This window comes from Petaurus breviceps, unplaced genomic scaffold (assembly GCF_028583685.1).
Source record: "Petaurus breviceps papuanus isolate PSGF00001 unplaced genomic scaffold, PetGlider_PUasm1.0 181, whole genome shotgun sequence".
NCBI lineage: Eukaryota > Metazoa > Chordata > Mammalia > Diprotodontia > Petauridae > Petaurus > Petaurus breviceps.
Genome location: NW_027185784.1, coordinates 13,782,795 through 13,808,273, shown reverse-complemented (window position 1 = coordinate 13,808,273; position 25,479 = coordinate 13,782,795). Strand labels below are relative to the sequence as shown.

Genomic DNA, 25,479 nt, shown 5'->3' with positions numbered 1-25,479 from the left:
TTTTTTTTTTCTAAAACCACCCTGTTTGTCATTTCTTAGAGCACAATAGTGTTCCATCACAATTATACACTATAACTTGTTCAGTCACTCTCCAATTGATAACTGATGGACATCCCCTCAGTTTCCAATTCTTTGCCACCACAAAAAGAGTCGCCATAATATGGGTCCTTTTCCTTTGATTTCTTTGGGATATAGACTTAGTAGTGGTATTTCTGGATCAAAGGATTTGCTTTCCAGAATGGTTGGATCAGTTCATAACTCCACCAACAGTGCATTAATGTGTCTTAATTTCCCTACATCAAGTCTAACATTTGTCTTATTATATTGTCTTATTGTTAGTATTTTGTCTTATAATTATTATCTGTCTTATTAGCCGATCTGTTATATGTTATGTGATACTTCAGAGTTTTAATTTGCATTTCTTTAATTAATGGTGATTTATATAATTTTTTCATATGACTATAGATAGTTTTGATTCCTTTGTCTGAAATCTGCCTGTTCATATCCTTTGACCATCTGTCAACTGGAGAATGGCTCTTAATTTTAATAAATTTGACTCAGTTCTCTATATAGTTGAGAAATAGACATTCTCATGGGACCTTGAGCTCAAGGCATGTTTGCTGATTAAAAGAGAGCAGGACCTCAGTTTCCCAGGATGCTCTGTGGCCTTGGATCTGGCACTGACTGCTTGACAGACATGAAGACTTCTGGAAAAGAGGGTCCTGTGAGCAGGAAGAAGGAGCAATGGGAGCCAGAGAGGGTTTTTTGCTGTCAGGTCAACTTCAAAGCAGTCTTGAGGCAGGAGGAGTAAAGAAAGGAAGCAAACTGGATGCAGCAAAGTATTGGGATCCAATCAGGGATATAGACACTGCTTCCACAGAAATTTCCACCCCACCCCCCCTCCCACCCCCATTCTCGATTCTCTGGAAAGGGCAGCACCCACTGTAAATGCAGCCTTCTGTTATTTTATTTTACTTTACTGCTGATTTTGTCCTGCATAAATAGTCCATGTTCCTCAGCTTAATGATCCACTTAGTTTGCTAAGGTTTGTAAAGAAATAAAGCAAACAGGAGTTAACTTCAGAAATTATCAGCGTCCTTTGGTGGGGGTGGGGGGGTGGGGAGGAAGGGTTGTGAAAAATAGCATGGGAAAGTAAATAAAGATCCAACCTGAAAGTCAAGATGGTTTGGGTTCAGGACCTATGTCTGGCCCATACTGATGGTGTATGATCCTGGGCATGTGACTTTACCTATTGGTACCCCCAGGCAACTCTTTAAGATCACAAGTCACAAAACACCATATGTTGCAGAACAGGTTGTGAATCTTCATTGACAGAGGAGGTTTACTAAGGGGGACTTGCCCCACCCGAAGAATTCACAAGTTTTGTTGGAAGAGAGATGTGAACAAAATGGGCTACAAATATTGTTAGAAATAAACATGTTTGAAATGCCTAAAACTCCCAGTCCCTTTGGGGATTTATCTTGTAGTATATCAAGTGTATTATTACTGTGAAGGCTCAAAGCTTTGGTGGCAACTAATACACAGGGGGCACAATTGTCCAATTTTGCCTAAGGCCTACAAATAAATGACTTGGGCTGGCTCTGATTCTGATTCCCTGAACACTAGTCACTGTCCAGTTGACTAAAGTACCAAACCTGTTTGTGTGTGTGTTGAGGGGAAAGGGTGCAAGGAGAGGAAGAACAAGAATAATAAATTAAGAGTAACACTTGGCTTTGACATGACTATTTTCTCTCATTTATTCAAAGCACAGCTTTAACACCACAACCTGGAGGCACCAAAGGGGCATTAATGCTGCTCAACTTCATCCAAATTTCACAAAAGGAAAAAAGCAAAGCCACAGAGCAGAAGTTACTTACCTAAAATGGGGGGAAGGGTGGGGGCTTGCAGTGCCGATAAGAGAACCCGGGAGTCCTGGCTCTCAGTTCTGTGTTGCTGCTCCTATTTGGGGACAGGGCGGGGGGGGGAGGATGGATAGACAGCAGCAGACTTGTGAGAACAAGTCTGAAAGAAAAGCTCAGGAACATAAGCAGCATGAGAAAATCTGCTTCTGCCTTTTGGAGGGGAGGTTGGGGAGGGAGGGAGGCGCACACTCATGTGTGTGGCTGCCCATAGAGGGAGAAGAGGAAAGTGAGAGAACATTAGCTCTAGATGGAAAGTACCCTGAGCGTACAGTTCCTCTGTGAGCCTCTGTTGACAAAAACACACCAGCTCTGACAGTGGCTGTTCAGGGAGGCTTGTGTGAGATTAAAAAGAAAAAAAAAAACATCTCCTCCTCCTTGCTTGTCGGCCTATTCCCTTAGGAGCCCCTCTTAGGGGAGGTCAAGTCTCTGTCCCCAAGGTTATCCAGGGTATGGGTGGGAAAGAGCAGGCCAGCAGATGTGTGTGGGGAAGATGGGGGGCTGACAGTGGGGTGGCAGAGGGGGTGGATGGAGAGTTGGGGAGGGAGGCAGAGAGGAGGAGCTTCAGGCTGCCAGGAAACCAGTTAATAGAGAAGAGGTTGAAAGAGATCCAGCGGATAAAGAGACATTCAGAGTTCAGCTAATGAACGGGATGACTCATTGACTGAATCAGACAAAGATTAGCATGGAAAGGGGGCGGGGGTGGCGGAGGAAATTACTCAAAGGAGCTTTGCTGAGGCAAATGTTCAAACCGAGCTGGGAGGCCAGGGACACGATGTTACTTAGAGCACAGCCTACGGCCCTGGGGTTGGAGGGAGGGGGAGATCCGCAAGAAAAACACAGGGAGAAAACTGCGTCTGAGGCCAGAAAATGAGAGAAAGGAATCTGTAACCTCCTGTGCTTGGAGAAATGTTGAATTCTCTCCAGGGACAAGGACCTCCCAGGATCTCAGAATACCCACCTGTATTGCTTTGTCATCCCATCCTAGAGAAGGGAGAGAGGGGGTATGAAGCTGCCACCTCTTACTTTATAAATGACATAGTAATCAGGAAAATAAGGCCACTGGGATTCTCTTTCTGCTCCGTCCTCCCCACCTCCCTCCCCATTAGATTTGTAAGCTCTTTGAGAATAAGGACTGTCTCATTTGACTCTTTGTATATCCCCAGAATTTAGCACAGTGCCTAATACAGAGTAGGAGCTTAATAAATGCTTATTTATAATCAGTTAATAAGTGATTAACCCTTTTTTTCTCTTAAAGATCTGAAACCACGTCACAAAAATAATCTAGGATATTTAGATTTTTTTATTATTACAAATTTGGCCAGGGATAATCATAATTTTGGGGAGTGGGAAATTGAGATACTATGCAAAAAAAGTCTAGTCATACAGCAGGCACTTAGTAAACCCTTGAGGCTCAATCCTATGGCCTCACTCACCAGTCCCTGACCATGCCTATACACCAGCACAAGACAGAAGTATAGAAAATGTGCCTGCAACCAGACCATCAATATTAGATAACAACTATGTTCCAGTCCCTGAACCAAGATCTGGAGATATCACGACAAAAATGAAACAGTCTCTGCGTGCGAGAACTTACGTTCTAATATTGGAGAGGCAAAGTATACATTTAGCATATGCTCTGGGATGACTATGTCAGCTAACTCATACAGGCAAGCCCAGTCCCTGGAGGGCAGCTATTACTTCTCCCCTCAGGGATCTAGGAAAAAAAGACTATCTTAGAAAATCTGTCACTTCACCAATGCCATGAGTCTCCTAATTTCGTGAAGACTCCCCTAGCGAGAAACATTTACTTCCTGCTGGCTTCCATCTCCAGTTTTAGCATTCCTGAGAAACTATGACTTGGGCTGGCCCACAGTTTATTCCTCGCTTGTATTTCAACTTCATCCCAGTTCTTATCCTTTGGAGGGGTTTCCTCTCAGACCTAGTCATTACCTTACTTCCTAGGACCTAAGCCCCCTCTTGGCTTCATCTGGGTATCTAACACAACATCAGGGACAAGTGCTGAAATTTTATTACCAGCTCACCATCCTCAAAGCATGTTCTTTGGGTTGTTTTTTACAACAGTAGGGTCTGGCTGACCCATCTGAAGTTTCTTGCCTAGAGGTCCTTGTGACCAATGGCATGCATGTTGATGCCTGGCTCTCTAGCAAATGTTTGCAAGTAGGGGATGTGGTATCAGTAGAGAAGCTAGTAAGATCATGAGTAAGGAGAAAGAGGCTGGGACCAGGAACATGATTTTCTATGAGAAAAAATATCTTTCCCCCTTTTTGTCTCACTGGTATGGTCCCAGTATGGCATAAGCTCAGTCTGACTGTTGAGCTCCACATTTCATCAACGCAACCTAAAAGTGTGTAGAGTACCCACTGGCCAGGGTTGACCACACTCTGGTAAAGTCCAACTAAAGAATCTCCAAAAACCTCTTTGCCTTCATTCAGTCTTGTATCTCCAATATTGGCAGCTGAGTTTTTGTATCTCTATGACTAAAAGTTTTCCAAAGGCACTGAAATCTATGTCCCATACACTTAAAAAATAGTTTTTAAAAACTTTTGTTTCCCTCCTGCAAAAAGAATGGCAAGGTTTGTGTTGCCCAAAATGAAGAACAGATATCAGGGGCTGGTGTGTGTCATCATGAATCCTAGGCTCTTTGATTGGGGTTGGAAGGGACTTAGAGACCATCTAGCTTGACTCCCCTCATTTTTAGACAAGGAACTGAGAGGGTAAGAGGTTAAATAAGTAATTGGAAACAGAGGTGATGCCAGTGGTTTACCTAGGTGTTAGTCAGGGAGGCTGCTGGGGATGAGGGCAAACTCAGCTCCTAAAGGTTTGGAGGGGGAGTGAAATTCCTGAAAGAGGGTTTAGGAACACAGGCTTACAAATAGGGATATCACAGAAAATAAAAGGAATTTTTTTTCAGAGATAATGTATGTAAAGTACTTTGTATAAACCATAAAGCACCATATAAACATAAACTTTAATTGCCATCATCATCATCATCATCATTAAATTATCTGTGACAAAGGACCTGGCCTTCTGGCATCCAGAAAAAAAGTAGTTAAAAGAATAGCGTTAATGCCTGGAGCGTCCTGATGGAATTCGTTGACTGCCTGGTAGGGTATGATGACTCATTTGTTGTTTGTTGTTGTTCAGCCATGTTCCACTCTTCTCTTCATGGACTCATTTGGGATTTTCTTGGCAAAGATACTGGAGTAGTTTATCATTTCCTTCTCTAGATCACTTTACAGATGAAGAAACTGAGGCAAACAGGGTTAAGTGACTTGCCCAGGGTCACACAGCTAGTAAGTGGCTAGATCTGAACTCAGGAAGAGGGGTCTTTCTGATTCTAAGCCCAGCATTCTATCCACTGCTCCACCTAGCTACCCATGATGACTCATAGACCTAGGCTACACACTAAGAATTTACCTCTCTCTGTTATGGAGAGACTTTCTATCCACTGCATTCTAGCAAATGGTAGCAAAAAACAGTCTACAGACCTGAAGAGACTAGCTGACCGCACAGACTCTCTCCTCTTTGCTGATGTCCAGCACATGGTAGCACAGAGCAGTTCTGTGACCATGAAGCCACTAGAGGTAACCAGTGGAGAGCAGCATGAGGACCTCACCAGAGGACATAAGTAATTAACAGTGTGCAAGTCATCCTGGCCATGGATATACTTTGACCCCATGTTCCCCTTCATGTACCTTCCCTTGTGTCGTAATGCTTTTGTGATCCATTGATACTGTGACTACCACAGTGTTCTGTGACTACCTCCAAAGATGTGTGTTACCCCCGGGGCCACCTAGTTCTTCCCCTTTGACTCAGTCTGTTGGCTTGTGTGTTTTTGCAGCCAGTGAGGTATGCCTTGTATACTACTATGCTCTCCTGGAAGGTTGTGATAAGCCTCTTTGGTGGCCAGTAAGGTGAAGATGCCACACCCACCTGACATATGGTCAGGAAAATGCGTACAGAAGAGTACTCCACCCTCACCCCCTCCTTTGAAACTTCTGGTCCAGTCAACCCAGAAACCAGCCAATGAGACCTTACATCCTAGCCTGTCACTCCTGAGAAGACTTGACCCTCACCCACAATAAGGCTAAAAGCCTCCTGCAATCTCCTTCCAGTTGAAAACTTCTATCTCTGACCCCAGGATTATGTGGGTATTCTCCACTCTTGGTTTATGCCGTAGAAAACTGTCCCTCACTATAGGCAGTACCTAGAGTTTTATGTGTTGCTTCCCTATTTCATCACCCTCTTTCCCTTGCTGACCTATGCCTACCACTTCGGGCTACGGTAAGTGTCAATGCAATACCAAGAATTCTGCCCTTGAGTGACCCTTCTGCTAATAATAATAATAATAATAATAATAATAATAACAATAAATATTGACACAAAAATTACTATGTACCAGGCACTGTGCTAAGTGCTTTACAATAATTATCTCTTTTGATCCTCATAACAACTCTGGTAAGTAGGTGCTATTATTATATCCATCTTACAGATGAGGAAACTGAGGCCAAAAAAAAAAAGGTTAAATGATTTGCCCAGGGTTGCACAGCTAGTAAGAATATGAGGCTGGATTAGAACCTAGATCTTCCTGACTCTAACCCCAGAGTCTATCCATTATGCCAGCTAGATGCTGTTAGTACCCAATGAACCAGGTTTGGGCTAGAGGTAGGCAGTTCTCCTAGTATACAAGGTTCTCTCCAGAGTTAGAACTAGTACCCCCACAGCTGCACTACTATGAGCATGGGGCTGTGATTCAGGATGTCTTAACCCTGTGTCCCAGCATCAGGGAATTCCACCTTTTTAGCCCATGAGTTGCTGACCAGGATTAGGATTAGACTTGGAACGCACTTTTTCTGCCACACATTGGGAACTCCCTCACTGAACCCTATGTCCCAGAAAACAGAGACTCCTGATCCCTGAGAACTGCCCTATTAGCAGAGATATTGGATAATGTGCAAAATACCTAGTCATATGTGTTAACATTATATGAGCTCGTCATGTCTATCATAAGCATGCTCTGTGTGTTCTCTCCCTGACTGATAGTGTGCTAACCTTTAACAAAGTATAGCCCATATGTGTACAAGGGGGCCCTCTTTTCGTGTCCCTTTATTTGTTAAGCTATTTGATTTCACATATTTTGCTTTGAACTAATGTGTCCTCTGGTTGGCTGATAAAAGTAAACACATTGGTGGTAGGTTGCATTTTGAGTGGGTATTCACCTACAGAGCATATCAAACTTAGAGAAGCTTTCTAGGGGCTCACATTTGAGGAAGAAGCCCAGTTGCTACATTTTAACCCCTTTTTGGCTAAGTAGCAAGTATATCACTGAATCCCATGTTCTGCACAGACACTATATAACTCACCCATTCCACCCACTCATTGGATTCTAGGAGGAGTCATTAGTGAAAAGGAGCCACGTTGTTTCAGGAAACCTGTTTAATAGCGCTATCACTTATTTTTTGCATCTCCTACATTACTCAAAGTTGCCTTTTCCTCTCTCCGTCCCAGAGAGTCATTTTCATAATAAAAAATATAAAAAATAAAAAGTTTAGCAAAACCAATCATAATCAAAAAAGGCAGCAATTTCAATTAAAATGCCAACTAAAATTCTATTTTTTTTTTTTACAGGAAATCTTTCCTAACTCCTCTTAATTCTAGTTCCTTCTATTAATTTTTTCCTTATTTATCTTGTATGAAGCTTATTTGTACATATTTGCTTACATGTTGTCTCCCATATTAGATTGTGATTTAGGGCAGGGTCTTTCTTTTGTTTCTTTTTGTAGCCCCAGGACTCAGCACAGTGCCTGGCACATAGTAGATGCTTAATAAATGTTGACTGATTGAACAGACATTTATTAAGTACCTACTATGTATAAGGCACTGTTCTAGGTATTGAAAATATAAGACAAAAACAGTCTCCTGACTCAATTTCAAGCCTTTTTTTTTCTATCCACTACACTAAGCTGCCTCTCCTATGCCACTCTGAAGGAAACACTATTATTTACCATCTTTGGGAAGCATCACTGCCTGCGTTCTTAAACTTTCTGGGCAGATCCCCTGTTGGAGCTGGAAGTTTTATATTGCATTTCCTGTGGACAATGGTCCAAAGCCAGTGTACTAATCTCCCAGGGGATACCTTGAAGGAACAGACTTTTAGCAATCATAGCTTCTGCCTTGGTCCCTTTGTGGGGAATTCTAAATTCGTGGCTGCTAGTGATAAACACTTGCCCTGAAAGGCAATAATTGGCCAAGACGTTAATAGTTAAAACAATCCCTTCATTCCAGGTCTCTTTCTTACTAAGCCAACAGAGCAACGTAAATATGAGACCTGAATAAGAAAAACACCAGACCTAGAATGTCGAGGAGCACCCAGGCAAATGTTAGGCCTCAAATGGGCTCACTTTATCATTCCATTACATTGTTCCTTTTCCCTGCTTAATGTCTCACTCCCCTCCCTGGAATGTGAGAGCACTAGGTTCCTTTAAAATGTCAGACTGGAAAACAAAACAAAACAGAGTACAGCCCAAGAGCTCCCCCAAAGCCTGATTACCCAACTGGCCACCACATTGAAGACTTCACGAATAAAGCAGTCAGTTGGATTTTGTTAGGCTTACCTCTGAAATCTGTTCTGAGTCTCCACCCTTTGGAGAACTCATTTCAGTGGTAAGAAATAACAACACTGTTTGTTCCCAGAGAGCGGAAAGTAAACCCACAATGGGCTAAACAAATAGTTGAATGCAGAGAGGAAAATCCATTCTGTAGAGCAATTAATCTTTGGGAAGGCTGGACTACGTGAGACTGAACAGGAGCCCAGAGGAGAGAGAGAGAGAGAGAGACTGCCTGGAAGCAAGACTTTCCAGGTATGTTGCTAGTGACACACCTCACAGAGTTAGAAGATGGAGAGTTCTTCTTTCTTTACATATGTAAAGAACTCCCCTGCCCTTCTCATCCAAAGCAAGGGAAACTTAGACAATGCTTTAAGGTTCTCTTGATCAAAATATGTGAAAATTCCCTAGTTGTGTTAATGCATCTTGTTTTCCACCAGGCCTTAAGGGATGCTTTAAATAGCATCAGTAAGCATCAGAATGAATTAGACAGCAAATGTAGGTTAGCTTTATTTAGACAGATGAAGACAAGCAGAGAAAGTTGTCTGGTTCAAGGACAGTGCAATCTGACATGGCAGCCCTCCTTTAAAAAAAATGGGAAGCTACACTGGACAGAGATATATTGACAAAGAGTGAAATTCCCTGCTTCATTAGAGGAAATGGATATGTTTTTCTTCAGTTCTCATGACCAGAAATTAGGAGGTATTCCTAGGATTGTAAAACCTGAAATCTCTCAGATAAGAGTTCTACCATTGGGGAAAAAAATGAAACAAAACTTCCTCTCTCCATCTTTATTCTCATTTGTTCCTTTGAATAACACCCACTTGGTGTTATTATCCCATCAGGGATAGTGGGCTTCCCAGAATGCCCAGATGAAGGAGGTTGTTTATGGGAATCATCTGGAGAGCCAAGAGACTTAGAGATTCATGGACTCATTGAATGCTACAGCTGGAAGTAACCTTAGACCTCATCTAATTCAGGCTGCCTTATTTTACAGATGAGGTTACTGGATCACGGAGGGGTAAAATAATTTCCCAATAGTCACAGCACTAGTTCTAGTGCTCTGATTTTTAAAGCATGCACCTTAAAATACAAGTTAAATAATGTTCATAGATGGGGCATCAGTAGAAGTATAAAGTCCTAGGTGGGGAAAGCAAAAAAAAAAAAAAATAGGAGAGGTAGGAACCTCCCTATTCTGGACCTAAGATTTCTTCTAGAAGATGGAAAATAATTTCAGAATGATGAACAATATATTTAAGATAAGGGCATTCACATATTGCTAACTGGCCTTTGTACCTCCAAATGACATCTCTCTTCAATGTGGTGATGGGACCCTCAAGAGACACCCTTTCAAGAGGAAGAAGACTCATTTCTCACTTGCTTCAGATTTCTGTCTTCTGGGATGGTTTCAGAAAAACTTGGGAAGATCTATATGAACTGATGCAAAGCAAAGTGAACAGAACCATGAGAATAATATGTACAGTAATAGCAATATTGTAAGGATAATCAACTGTGAGAGACTTAGTAATTCTGATCAAAATGATGAGCCACCATAACTCCAAAGGACTCAATATAAAAAGCTATACACCTTCAGATAGAAAACTAATGGACTCAGAGTACAGACTGAAGCATGTTTTTTTCCTTTATTTTTCTTGCTTTTTTTTTCAGAACCTGGCTAATGTTGAAATGTTTTGCATGACTGTATATGTATAATGGATATCATTTTCTTGCCTTCTCAGTGGGTAAAGGAGGGGGTGGAAGGAAGGAGAGAATATAGAACTGAAAATAAAATTTGAAATAAATAATGTAAATAAAATTAGTATTATACATAAAAGTATTTCTTCATTTTCAGTAACACCTGATATGGGAGAAAACCTGGTTTACATTTGGAAGAAATTGGCCTACATTTGTAAATACTTGCATTAAATTAAGAAATACAGTAATATGTATGTAAAGGGGAGAGGAGTTTTTATTATTCTCAGCAAGGCTTCCATTTTCAGAAGCCTGAGAAAAGACTAAAATGAAGAATTGGGAGGCAGCAGAAATTGCTGATTACAGCAGCTCAGACAATGAGAATGATTGGGCTACAGAACATGTAGTAAAAGTTATATTCAGATAGTTCTGTGGAAGTTTTTTTCTCATTTTATTATCATCATTATTCCTTTTCTGAAAAATCAGTGCTTTCTGTATCTTCTTGAGTTTGTGAAGGACATCCAGATGAGAAAATAAAGAATCTGAGTTGGAAAGAACCTTTGGACCATTTAATTCAATCTCTGCCGGAGGTGTGAATCTTCTTTCCACTATCCCTGAAAGAATATTCAGCCTCTGCTTGAAGGTCTCTAGAATGGAAAACTCACTATTCCCAGAGGTAATATAAATAATGGTTCTTTTCCCTTATATTGGAACTAAAATCTGCCTCCCTGAAGTTTCAGCCCACTGATCCCAATCCTGTCCTGCCCTCTGGGGACAACCAGAACCAATCTAACCCCTCTTCCATATCACTACCCTTCAAATACTTGAATAATACAATCATATTCCCCCAAGCATCCTCTTCTCCAGGCTAAGCATCTCCATTGCTCCCTTTCAAGGCATTTTATCCCTGTCCTGTACTTGATTTCTTGCACCCTAATTCAAAACTTTACATTTATCCCTATTAAATGGATTCTTCATTTAAGTTTTTGCTGATGCTCATAAACTGATCAAACATAAGAGTTTCCATATTCCATAAAGTCCAACTGGTTGCAATGCCATTTGTAACAAATTGAAACATTTTCATACAAGCTCAGCAAAGTTTTTTTCTGGATAAAGTCTATTCTAAAATTCAATACACCAAACAAATTTTTTATGGCCAAAACCACATTAAAAGTGATGTATTTTTTTCTGTTCCTAAATGAACAAGGTGACTATAGAGCTATATGGAACACTAAAGTGTTGAATATATTTGCATAAATATCTGGGTACATACATATATAGATATGTGTACACATGTGTATGTGCATGCATATAGAGCACTAAAATGAGACGTAAAGACTTGGATTTGAGCCTGGCCCTGTCAAGTTTGTTAGCTGTGTGATTTTGGGCAGGTAGCTACATCTCTCTGAATTTGTTTCCTACTTCATTAGACTATTGTGAGATTCAAACGGGATAATCTATGTTAAATGCTTACTACTATATAAATGTAAGTTATTAATATATTCAGACTTTTTCCAAAATATACATTATTTTTCTTTTTTTTTTTGAGAGGTCGATCGGTGTACTATATTGACAAGATACTGATTGGTTACATGTTGAAGAAAACATACAATACAAAATGCAGAAAAAGTTGGTTCCGTTCCCTTCTCCCCCCTCCCCCCAAATACTCATCATTATGATTTGGTCAAAATAGGGCTCAGAGCCAGAGGTCCAGGTGGTAGCAGGAGATTTGGGAAAAGGGTTCTTGGCTGCCATAATAATGTTGTTTCTCTCTGGGCTGTGAGTCAGTGGGGTGAGGTAAAGGAATAGGGTGGCCCCAATAAGAACCAGCTGAGGGAAAATCCTCCTACTTCCCTTCCCCACCCAGGTTTTCCTTCCATCCCAAGATAAACCCCACTCCAAGACAGTGAGTGAGGATATAATGAGACTGAGGTGCTACCAACACTTCTCCCAATCAGCAAAAGGGACAGGAGGGGTAACCACCTCCCTATCCCCCCACCCCTAAAAAATACAAGGGTAGGGAGAAGAATTGGGACATGCAGCTACCACCAGAAAAGAATAAGAGGGGAGGGGAAGAGCTGAAGTTCATATATATTAAAAAAGTGACTTAAGACTTAAAATTGAATTAGTATTTGTACAGAAAGGTGCGGGTGGAATAGCTCCCTCCAGCCTACGATCAAAAAATATATGGAGAAATCACGGCAGCCCCCTCCCCTTCCCCCCCCCCCCCATGGCGGCGGCTCGCTTTCGTTAAGTGCGATTGGTTAGAGTGGATTCCAGTCAGGTTGTTCAGGCAGGGAGAGGTGGGGGGCAGTGGGTGGGCAAGTGGGGCTCAGTTGCTGCAGCACTGGCTCCTGCTGATTGGGCTATTTTCCTGGAGGTCCACACCCCGATTGCGGCCCGGGGCACCAGGTGCATTCTGGGGCTCATTCTTGGGCAGCTTCTTGGCTATTGCCATGAAAATTTCATTCACATTCATTGCTGTCTTTGCTGATGTTTCCATGAACAGCAAGCTGTTGTCATCTGCTTAGGCCTGTGCTTCCTGGAAATCCACAGCTCTCTTGCTAGCCAGGTCAGCCTTGTTGCCAGCGAGTGCAATGACTATGTTGGGACTAGCCTGCCGCTGCAGCTCCTTCACCCAGTTCTTGGCCCGTGCAAATGTATCTGTATTTGTGATGTCGTAGACCACAATGGCTGCCTGAGCGCCCCGATAGTACATGGGGGCCAGGCTGTGATACCTCTCTTGTCCTGCTGTGTCCCAAATCTCAAACTTGACCGTTGTGTCGTCCAAGCAGACAGTCTGTGTGAGGAAGGCCGCTCCGATTGTGCTCTCCTGGTATTCGTGAAACTGTCCCTTGACGAAGCGGAGAACGAGGCTTGACTTGCCCACTGCTGACTCCCCCAGTAAGACCAGTTTAAATTGGCAGATTTTGTTGCCAGCAGCTGGTCCATTGGGTCGTGCTGCGCCTCCCCGACCTGCCATGGCCCGTCCCACAGCAGTGGCACCAATGAGCGTGGGGGATGGGGTGGGAGGCTAATACTGAGTGCAGAGGCACTTAGTGGGGACAGGAGGCCTCCAATGAGGCTCTGGGGCGATGGGGCTGCTGGGGCCGGCTCTGCGGACTGGCTCCGCTCCTCCCCCCCCCCCCCCCCCCCGTCAGTGTCCCAGGCGCCGGCCTTCATTTCCTCCTTTCTATACATTATTTTTCTGTGGGAATAAAAAGTAGTAAGAAATAGTGGGGTGGCATCCTCCATGGTTTCAAAAATTCTCATCTCCAGATCTTTCTGTGGCATCATAGGGGAGAACTATATTAGAAATTTGGTGCTGATCTAATCCAACCTTCTAATTTTACAAATGTGGAAAATGAGACCCAGAGAGACTAAGTGATAGGTAGTGTGTATCAGAGACAGTATTTGAACTCGGGTCCTCTGCTTCAAATCTAGCACTTTTTCTATTATATCATAAAGGGCCCACAGTTACTTACTCATTTGATTTACCAATCTTGGAAGAAGGCTACAAAACTTAAGGTCAAGCATGGCCCAGGTCAAGATAGGTAAAAGTCAACAGTCTACACAGAATCCCAAAACAAATACCAGGATTAAGTGAGATGATCACAATTAATACAACTTGTCTGGTACACAGAGGGGCAAACAGAGTTCAGGGCAAAATACATTAAGTTTATACTCCAGTTTTGGCATATGTTGCTTGTCTTCTGGTATAGCATTGGCTTTTATCAGCATCCACCAACACTCTCCCTAGGAAGACGCTTGAGTGGGCACCAGTTGGATTAAACCAAGGAAATAGCTTAGAACATCATATAAAGCTCAAATTTGTGTTATCAACTTGCCGTTTAGGGCAATCTCATTGTGCTTCTCATTCATGACCTCATGCATTCCAACAAATATTTATTCAACACCTAATATGTATATACCAAAAGAAACAATATCCTTACTTTGTTCCCATTCTACATTCCCCGGCTTTTTCCTCCTTTAGGAGTCCACCTTTGAGAATGTGCCATGAATTTAGTAAAATCAGAAAGTACTGTTAAAATTAAAATAGCACACATACAAAACTCCACTAACTCACTGTCAAATATACATGTGTACTCTTTGGCTTTGGAGGAAGCTACCGGAGCAGTTAACCATTTCAAGTGGTCCTCAAAACCCTAAAAAAGTGATGGAAGATGCAAGAGTAGATATGGAACAATAACCCCAAAAGAGAAAGCCATGAGAAACGAAAGGCAAACTTCTTCTACCGCTCTCCCCCAATCCTAATAGGGTGGGTTTCTGTCCTATGTTCTTTTGGCTAATGGAAAAAAAAAATGTATATTTAGTTCCTATATTATGTGCCATATTCTCTGCTAAGTTTGTTAGAGTCACCAAGATGTACCAGGGACCTGCCCTCAAGGAATAAATGGAAGAAATAAGACATATACATGAATAGCCCGAATATAAAGCATACTGGCGTTACTACCATAGAAGAAATACAAGTGATAAGTTAGGGGAAATCAAAGAAAAGAGACATCCTGCATCTTGTCTTCTCCATTTGAGTGGAAACCCCTGTATGTCAGGGATTGCGTGTGTCTCAAGACCCATGACAGACCTCTACACGCATTCCTAGAATGGTAGAACTGTGAATAAAAGGGAAACTGTCAAAGGTGCCGAAACTCCCTATTAGAAAAGAAGATTTTGCAAGGGAGACAAAGAAAGAGGGGGAAAAGGGAAGAGGAAAGAAAAGAAGAGAGAATAGATACAAGGCCAGGTCATACATCTGTGTCCAAACTTATGAAATAGCAGATTCAAAGGAAATTCAGTCAATCCCTAGATAACCAAACTGTTCTGGTGTGATTTTTAAAATAAAAAAAAAATCCTTTTATAAATTACACATTTCTGCAGTTGTAAGGACTTAATCATAATGAAAACCATCTTTGTACTTCTTCTGATAAATGGAATGAATATTTCCACATGAACTAGAGATGTAACAATTTTAATAGCATCCCTGGGGTTAGGCGTCTTGTTCTGACATTCTCACTCATCTCATCATCATTAGGGAGAATGTACTAAACTTGCCTAATATTGCTCACGATCACAAAGCTTTCTTTCGTTAAAGCAGCATGTAGAGTAATGGGTTTACGATCAGGATGGACTCATTTCAAATCCTGCCTATGGCGCTGTTAGTATAAAACATGGGCAAATCACTTAACCTCTTTCGACCTCAGTCCTCTAATCTGTAAATGATACTCACTTCTTAGGATTGTTGGGGGGCCTGGATAGAATCATTTTTGTAAGGGGTCTTTGCAAACACTGAAGAGCTCTTATCCCAGAGCCTAGTTCCTTTTAAGATAGGAAACGTCTTTCACACAGAAATGAAAAATAAAGTTGCTATAGATTATGGGCAGAGGGAGAAGGGGGCAGGGCAGAACTGTGATTTTATCAGTTCAAGAAACTCAGTGCAGAAATTTTCTTCACAAATGGGTTGGGGCGGCCAGGTGGCGCAGTAAGAGCGCCAGCCCCAGCGTCGGGAGACCCGGTATCAGTTCCGGCCTCAGATACTTGGCACCCACACAAAATAACTGGCCATGTAACCTTGAGCAAGTTACTTAACCCCAATTGCTTTAACAAAAAAAAAGCAAATAGAAATGGGCCACTTGTCTATAACTCATAATCATCGAGTAGCCTGGGTCACGAAGAGGTTAGGTCATTGGCCTATAGTTCCCCAGTTATCCTGCTTCAGAGACAGGTCTTTCTGATGCCCAAGTCTGGCATTCTGTATGTTGTATGTAATGAACAACCCAAACAAATACTGCCTTGAACTCAGTGGCATATCACACCATAACGTATTCCAGCAGCATGATCAGCAGTACCCATCCCCATAAGAACTGCATGTTTTGTTTTAATCTTGTGTCATCTGTGGTTCTTCCATATGACATTGACCTTCTTCCTCTTCAAATGAAATTTCCTTTTCTCTTTCTCCCTCTTTTGTTGGAGGGTATTTGTATCAGTCCTGTCCCTGAGCCTTCTCAGCTTGTCTTCCAGATTCTGACTTCCCACTTGGGTTCTTGAATTTCCCCATTTGTCTTCTCCAAAGGTACAGGTGGATGGAAATGCTCTCCCCCGCCCAAATGTACCGGAGAGAGCTCACGCACACTCCTCTTTCCACTTAGCCACAAGGACATGGCCTGGGGCAGCAACCAAGTTCTTCATTCCAATTCTTTCCTAATGGCGGCATAGTTACTGTTGAGTGCCTTAGAAGAAACACCAAATTGGGGTTGGAGGACAGTGAGGACAGTTTTTTTTTTAATTTTATATGCATGTAAACCAAGTAAATACATTTATAAAGTTCAGATTCTTGGTTTTATAAAAAGAAACCTCAAACTGGGGAGGGGAGTGTAGTAGGAAGGACAGATTATACATGTATATAAAACAAATTAATAAAATATAAGCTTAGATTGTTGGTTAAAAAAAGGGGGTGGCTGGTGGAAGGAACAAATGATAAATGTATGTCAGTTAGTATTTATTAAGCACCTATTATGTAAAAATAAAGTTTTTAAAAATAAAATTCATTTTGCTGTTGTTTAGAAAAAAAAAACACTAGACTATTCTAAATAGTTTTCATGGCCCAGAGCCATAGTGAGGACAACAGTGATGTCAGTCGTAGGGTGAGGAAGCTGGGAAACTCGAGTCAATGGTCCTGCTCCCTTTCTTTTAGAAAAAGTAGCCACTTTGACTTTGTTCAGGGGTTAGTGGAAGGTGAGAGCAAGGAAGATGAGAGGAGCGTAGGATCAGAGATTTAGAGCTGGAAAGGACCTTAAAAACCATCAAGTCCAACTCCCTCATTTACAGCTCGGGAAACTGAGGTACTTGTCCAGGATTTGAAGTATGATTTAAACCCAGGTCCCTCAGAATCTTAGTCAAGCACCCCATTCACCACCCAGTGGGTTCTACACCCCCTTGTGAGGGTGAACAGTAGAGATAAGGGTAGTGGTATCCAGACCCAGTTCAGCCACAACTCTGCCAAGCAAGGCATCCCTGGCATCCTCCCCACCCTTTGGATTTGCCCCAGCTGAACAAGGTATAAATCAGAGTTGAACTAAGTTCCTCTGGAGCCACTGGACACCAAGACTTACCTCAGGCCTTTACTCAGAGTTTAAATTGTAGAAAAACCCCAAAACTATGGCATTATACTAAAATATGTCAAGTTAAAATAATATTAAAGCCATTCCTTTTAATGAAAAACATTATTCTATTATTTTACTTGTAAGTTGTTTTGTTTTTTAACATTTAATTTGTATTTTAAGATTTAAAAGTTACCATATGTGTCTCAGGAGGGACAAGGAAATGGGATGTTCCTGTCTTCCTCTTTCTGCTATTTCCTGCCTCCCCCCACACCCCACACCCCCATCTCAGGCTCATATGACTATTGCTGAGGATCCATGTTTCACTCCTAACCCTATCCAGTGGTCCTCTGTGGTCAATCTTCTTTCTTCAGTGTTCATGGTAAGTAGGTCAGGGATCTATAGCCAGGTAAGAAGTGCAGGATGGAGCTGCCATTCATTCCCAACACAGGCAGGACTCCCCTTGGCAACCTAGAAACTCTGCTCCCTCACCTCCAGAGAATAAAAGGGAATATTCTCTGGCCGGAAAGGAAAAAAAAAACAAAAAACAGGATAGTTTCAATGATACAGGAAACTTCTGGATTAGAAAGCCCCCTCTTCTAATGCAGGTCAGCACTGCTCAGGGTCATACAGATAATATGTCAGAGGCAGAATTTGAATGAAGGTTTTCCTGGTTCCAAGGTCAGCTCTCTACCCACTAGGAAAAAAAGAAACTATAAAAGATAATGGAAGCAAATAGAAGGTTCAATAAGATATCTGTGATCTCATCAAAGGGGGCAATCTTTTCCCTTAGTACAAATGGCAACCCACCTATTTGGCCTTTCTTGGCCTGTGTGATTCTTCAAAAGCCCCACCCACTACACTACAGGTCTCAGGGTCATAAGTCCAGAACAACATTCAGAGGTCATTCAGAGAAACCCTCATTTTACAGTTGAGGAAACAGAGATCTTGAGAGTTGTAAGTGACTTGGGTTAGGCTCCATAGCTACTAAATGTCAGAGATGAGGTTTGAACCCAGATCCCTTGATTCCAGAACCAGTGCTCTTTTCCTGGGTCTTGTAACGTTTCATGGGTGTAGCAGCTAAAATAATCCAAGTAACCTCACTCTTACCATATGATTGGCCCCTCTCTTTTTCTGAATAGTCAGAAAACAGTAGCATTTATTAAGCACCTATGTGCAGGGGCAACTAGATGGTGTACTGGATAGAGTTCAAATCTTGCCTTGGACACTTACTAGCTGTGTGGCCCTGGGCAAGTCTCTCAACCCTGCTTGCCTTAGTTTCCTCATCTGTAAAATGAACTGGAGAAGGAAATGGCAAACCACTTCAGTATCTTTGTCAAAAAAACACCAAATGGGATCAGGAAGAGTCAGACACAACTGAAGAACAACACGTGCCAGGTACCGTGCTAAGGACTATGGATGCAAAAAAAAAGGGCAAAAAACAGTTGCAGTCCCCAAAGAGATCACAGGCTAATGGAAAAGACCACATGCAAACAACCATACACAAACAAGGTGTGTGTGTGTGTGTGTGTGTGTGTGTGTGTACATAAATGTTAAATGTGGGGTATTCTCAGAAGGAAAGTTCTAAGATGACTTTACTTGATAGTATATCAGAATAGTAGTGCTTTCATTTTATTAAAGTTAATATATACCCTTTCAAAACAAAATGCAAACAATTTGAACCTTATGCCTTTATATATGATTACTTATATTTTTTAAAATAAATTTTCATTGACATCTTTTGGGTTTTTTTCACGTTGCCTAGATTTTCCCCTATATGCTCCTTTGTAAGGTCACTTTTAAATTTTACTTATTAATTTGAGTAGTTTATTTTTGTTGATGATATGGGTCATTAAGATGGTATAGACATTCAAAGAGAACAATTTTTAAAACTTCTCTGTCCTGGAGGTGTATGAGTGAATTTATCTAATTGATAAATTATATCTGGAACAAATCTAACCTTACTAGTAGAAGACCAATCTTCATGTACCAATGGGAAGAAATTTTCTCATCATGCATGGTTGTATCACCATTGGAAAACTTCTGTTGATCTATTAATTGGAAGAATTAGATTCATGTTCTTACTCTCCTTACCTGAGGTAAGAAGTCTCTGAATCAAAAGCTATTTTCAGAATCCATCTATTTGTACTGTACTGCCAACCTTTCATAAAGTTAGAAAAACTTGACCACATCCTTGTCTCCAAAAAACCTCCTAGTTTATTGCTGAGTCCATCCTTCTCCCAGAAAACAAAGCAATATATTACATAAAAAAGCAAAATGCACAAGATCAATTTTCTTGATGGGGACTCCAAAAAATAGCCTGACTACTCCTGGATAAACACAAAGAAAGTAGAAGGGTTTGCTTGCATATAGAAAACTAAACCCAGCTCTCCATCCCCTGAACTGGCCAACAATAGACCCATTCTCAGGGGGGAAATTATGTCTGTATCTCAGATGCGATGCAAAGAAAACAGAACAACTACCACCCCCACAATGAGAACCACCTTTCCCCCAATTCCAGAGCGACAACAGCGTCATAATAGATTCATACTCTGGCCCAAAAAGAAAGGAGAAAAGAAAAAAGCTGACATATGAATTCATTATTTCTCCAGGGTTTGGAGGTTTTGTCATTATTGTTGGTATAGTTATTGCCTTTATTTCACCAGAAATACAGACCCATTTTTTCATGAGGATAGAACAACGACAATAAAAATCTCAGCAGGGAAAGAACTGGCAATTCTCTCCACAGATTCTTCAGAAAGCTTGGATGGCACAGTGATGAAACAAAATGGGGTAGTGAAAATAGCATGAGGAAACTTGGGTTCAAATCCCAGTTCTGCCACTAACTGGTTATGTGACCTTGGACAAGTCATTCTCCTTCTCTAGGTCCAAGTGTAAGATGAGTGTTTGGACTAGATAGGGGTTCTTAACCTGGGGTCCATGGACTTGTTTTTTAAAAAAAATATTAAGATAATAGTATTTCAATCCAATTGATTTCCTTTGTAATCCTATGTATTTTATGCATTTTAAAACATTATTTTGGGAAGGTGTCCATAGGTTTCACCAGACTGCCAAAGGGATCTAATGCCATAAAAAGGTTCAGAATTATTGTTCTAGATTACCATGGAGGTTCTTTGTTGTGGTTGTTTCATTCTAAACTTAATGAACACCAAATAAAATGAGCATTTCCCTATATATTGTGAAACAGAAGAGGAAGATCATACATGAAATTGATAATCTCTGTTATGCAGTGCTTGCCTGTCTTTTAAAGAATGTAATAAATTTGACATGTAATTTTCACAGCTGTCCTGTTTGTCCGGCCTTCCTTCTGTTTTCTCCTCATTTGGGGAAAGGGGAGGAGACCTTATTCTTAACCATCCTCTCCCCAACCCCTCTGGAAACAAAAAGGAAAATAAAACCCTTGTAACAAATATACATCATCAAGCAAAACAAATTCCCATGTTGGCCAGGTCCAAAAACGCATGTCTCTCTCTCTCTGCATCTTGAGCCTATCAGTTCTCCGACAGGAGGTCCATAGCATGGTTCATAATGGGTCCTCTTGAAGCATGATGGGTCACTGAATCGACCAGAATCTCAGAGGTTCCTTCCAGTTACCTAAAACCCATAATTCTGTAAAGGTGTCTAAGCTAGGTCTTCCTCAACTCATCAGAAAGATGGCCCCCGACAGAAGCTGGATCCCAATAATTTAAATGATGCAAAAGCATAGCAGAGTTTCTTAATGGATTCAAAACTCCTTTAAAAAGACAGGCCTGTGGCACTTCTCAATTCCCTGGTTGTTAGGAGCTGAATGAGTCTCCCAGTGCAGAAATTGAAAGCACTGGAAGTCAGCAGTTCTGAAATACTGCAGAAAGGGCTTGTTTACATTTTTTTCCCCTCTCAGGCTGAAACACGTCTATTTAAATTTTAACCAGAGACAATTATAAAACCATGGTAGGCCAGAGACAGCATCCAGCACAAGCTGGATGGCAGATTCCAATGGCTGAGGGAAGGGAGGGAGGAATAGGGAACTATCTCCCCATCTTCTCTGAACTAAGAGAAGAGTGAATAAGAGGGTAAGGGGAAAAGGGAAAAGGGAAGAGCAAGAAAAGTGCTTGGCTGTAGGGTGTGGAAGCAAGAAGTGCTGCCCAGCCTCCAGCACTTCTCATATCAAATTGAGAGAGACCAGGACACCTGGGCCAATAAACCAGAGTCTGGGCCATAGCCCCAAGACCAGACTTCCACTGCTGACAATAACTGAAGCCTCTGTTGTTTATATCCTTATTCCTTTCCTGGGTTAAAAGTGTATTAATGCAAGGAATCAGCTGATGAAAGAGGCCTGCCATTACTAGGCAGCCAGCTGGAACAGACATTTCCGGCCCTCAATGACACCAGCCCTTTTCCCCGAAGGCCAAGCCTCCTCTCCACTTCAGGCTTTCCTGGCAGGACTCCCACTTCTGGGATATGCCGAGCATTTCCATGACATCATAGGAAATCCCCCACTTGGAAAAAGACCCCCATCCAGTTATCATGGCCTTGAACTGATTAGAACAGGAGGTCCCAGATCCTGAGGGACTGGGAAAACCTAAGGTAGAAATTCAAAGAGGTATTTCTTCTTATTTGAAGAACTTAATTCACTTGGGAATCTGTAAGTAATGTCAGCAGGATACATACAGTCCTGTGGGGAATGGTCTGAGGTGAGTCAAAAATGTCTCCTCTGTCTAGTGGGGAGAAATTCCCCAATAGAGATTTCCTCTTTGGTTCCTTGAAGGCTTTTTCAGTGCCCTCTGTTGTAGTTTAATTCCCTATTCACCAAGTTCACATTTTTGTTGTTCTAGATCTATGATTTCATCAGAGTAGGGAACTTGCAATGGGAGACTCTCCCCACTAGGGGAGATTGGAACCCTCTCTGCAACTACAGGGGCACTGAAAGTTTAAATGACTTATCCAGTATCTCCGAACCAGTCTGTGTCAGAGATAGGATTTGAACTCAACTCTTCCTGCTTCTGAGGCCTGGACTCTATCCGTGCCACCATGCCACCTTTCTGCTTAATCTGCCCTGTTACCAAGATGAAAGAATGAGTACTTAGTTCTAGTATTGATGATGTTAGGGGTATCCCCACTTTCTATTTTTTGAATAATGAATTAGGCATATATTCATGGGTAGTATTAACCTACCAATTAACATGGATAGCAATTAATCTACCAAAGAGCAATGCTATGAAGTGCTCCCAGCTAGTGCCCCTGTCCTTTGAAATGTCATACTTACTAATTAGTAACTTCTGGCTATTTGAATGAGGATTCAAATAGTCCCATTCTCTCCCCAGAGAGCCTGCCTCTCCCTAAACTAGCTTCTTCCAGTGCAGGGATATTCCTCAAAGGGCCACAGTTTCCTATCATAGATAGGACGGATTCTACTTCCTTCAGTACTATTAACCTGGCAGAGGGAGATGGACCTTCTTTCCAATCTGACTTCTGAAAGAAAAGCTTCTAAGGTAGATAGGCATTGTTTCCAATACAAATAGACAGAGTATCACCTGTAAGTAGGTGATAAGGAATTATTATATATAATTAGGAAGCTAAGAAGAAACATATGATTAAGATGACAGAGTGGGACCCACTTTCACCAAAAGTAGGAAAGATTTTGGGAGTCTGGGCCCTTAAACTTCCTTCCTGTTGCTCACTTCCCTTAACACTGATAGGAGCAGTCAAATCAAGTCAATGTTCTTATTGATGAAGTCTACTTTTACCCCTCCTCTCATTCTTTTCTACTGTGAAGGGAGCAGAGAGAGGAGGAGCCTGATGGCTCTGTCCCCTTCCCCAACTCTCTCTCTCTCTCTCTCTCTCTCTCTCTCTCTCTCCAATGAACCTAGGAGAGGTAGTCCAGGACCATTCTGCTTATAGTAGTAATTGTTTGCTATATATATATATATGTTTAGGATTATTGTTCAGTACTACATTTTGCTTTTATAGAAGTCATTACTTAAGAATGTATATATTATCAAAATAAGCATTCCCCTGATGGTCCATGAACTATGTACTTGTTGGTTCATTTTATACTACATAAGTATGTTCACTTACTTTAGCTAAAAATTACCCTTTAGTCTCTATCCTAATACTCTCCATTAAATATTTTTCTCTCTGAAGCAAAATTTTATAGCTTTATTGTCACGCTAAGACCAAGGCCAAAAGATCTCAGCTGTAATGGCATAGCAATGGATTTAGGAGTACAGCAGATGTAATAGCTCTTGGAAGTTTGGAGATTGGCTACTAGTGTGGGTAATGGCTTAAATTCAATAACTAGTGACTTAACATCCAGGATTAATTTTCTAAATGTCTGCTTCTTGGGAAAAGCCACCCACTATAGGAAAGAGATATAGTACAGACACCTGGAGGTTAGAAGGAGAAAGTTTGGAAGAGATCTCAGGAGTTGATAAAATTACAGACTGAGGAAAGTAGAGGGGCCAAAAATAAACCTCAGATTCACAAAGCCCAGGTCATGTTTGGTCTGCCACTACCAAGGGACAAGGGATAATGTGGATGCCAGAAATCCTAATTCTTTCTTCAAGTCCATTAGTTTACATTTTTACCAAGTGAAAATCATTTTGAGAAATAAAGAGCAGAAGCCTGAGATGTTCAGTAAAGTGGATAAGGTTTCCTAGTTCTAAGTTAAAGAATCCATAGTCTTTTACTCTTCCAGAGTAACAGACTATACTTTTGGCCTCCAGCAATCATCTCAAACTTTGTGCCGCTGATCCCAAGAAGGACCAGATGGTGTGGGTTACTCAGTGCAAACTCATCTCCACTGATAGAAAACCAAACTCAAGTCAATGTTCTTACTGATGAGGGGGAAAGGAATGAATCAGCAGTGATGTCTTATATCACATTATTGTTTTATCACATTATTTCTACTTCATGAAATGAGGACTTAACTTCCTAAAGTTGGTTCAAAATGGAAATTCTTTTACTGTTTTTTGACTTAGGTAGAAAGAAGCTGTACTCAGTCTTCTAGACTCCTTCAAAATACACACCCATATCACATCAATCATGAGACAATTGTACAAGACAATTCACAGGTCTATGTATAGCCTATCCCTTTAAAAGATTCAACAATCATGGCGAGGTCAGTGGAAATACTGAGCAATGGTAGCAAGCGATCTCCTGGAAAGGGTTCCCAAGGAACTACTTGCCTATGGGGTGACATACACTGTTCAATACTTTTCTTCATATATTCCCAGCACAATGCCTTGTATATACATGAATATGAGAAGACTATGATTTCATCATTGCAGGGAATTTTCTCTACCAATGCAAATTTCTATCCATCTGTAACTTACTAGATAAGTCCAAGGCACCATCTGGGACACATGGAGTTTAAGGGCTTTACCCAAGGTCATGTAGCTAATAAGTGACAGGGACAGAATTTGAACCTAGTCTTCTGACTTCCAGCCTAGCACCCTCTACCATACATCCTCCTTGCACATAACTGGCACTTAATAAATGCTTGTGTAATTGAATTGAATTCTAAGAGGTAGGAAGTGAATAAGCATGACCTTTAGCTCTTAGAAACTGATTCAGCCTGATTGAAGGAGGGGGGTCTCGACATAAACATTGTTTACTGCTCCTGTTCTAGATAAGTTCTGGAGCTGTGTGTGGTTTCAAAGAGCTGATTTGGAGAGTCCCTTAAGGCCTGGACAGTTGACCTGGAGTTTAATTTTTTAATTTAATTTTTTATTAATAATTCTATTATTATTTATCTAATAGGTAATACTATCTATTAATAATTAATAGAATTAATTTAATTCTAGAAGAGCAAGGTTCTATAGAAACTTCAATGAACTGAACTAACCAGATTTTGACTTATGATTTACAGTGGATCTGAATAGTAGATTAGCCCCAAAACTCACTCAGTGTCTCAAAAGTCTCCTAGACCAAGGATAACTCAGGGATAGTTAAGGCTTTACTCTGACCTCATCCTTTAAAGTCTTTATTTTATGATTTTGGTGCAAATTTACCTTTTTGAGTTAGCTTCTACTGAAGGGGCTAAATGCAACCACATTAAAGCTTTTAACTCTCTCTCTCTCTCTCTCTCTCTCTCTCTCTCTCTCTCTCTCTCTCTCTCTCTCT

General features: G+C 41.2%; 1 protein-coding gene, 1 long non-coding RNA gene and 1 pseudogene across 2 annotated transcripts in view; 1 reads left to right on the top strand and 2 right to left on the bottom strand.

The window, feature by feature from the left end:
- The window catches only part of MKLN1 (muskelin 1), a 305,308-nt gene extending 303,319 nt beyond the window's left edge, over positions 1-1,989 (bottom strand). The window contains exon 1 of the mRNA XM_069087238.1: positions 1,878-1,989. The gene's annotated coding sequence lies outside the window, so the exon portion shown is untranslated. The remainder of the gene's footprint in view (positions 1-1,877) is intronic.
- The window catches only part of LOC138160609 (uncharacterized), a 76,015-nt gene that overhangs the window by 18,714 nt on the left and 31,822 nt on the right, over positions 1-25,479 (top strand). The window lies entirely within an intron of this gene.
- Positions 12,539-13,382, bottom strand: LOC138160608 (ras-related protein Rab-5C pseudogene; annotated as a pseudogene).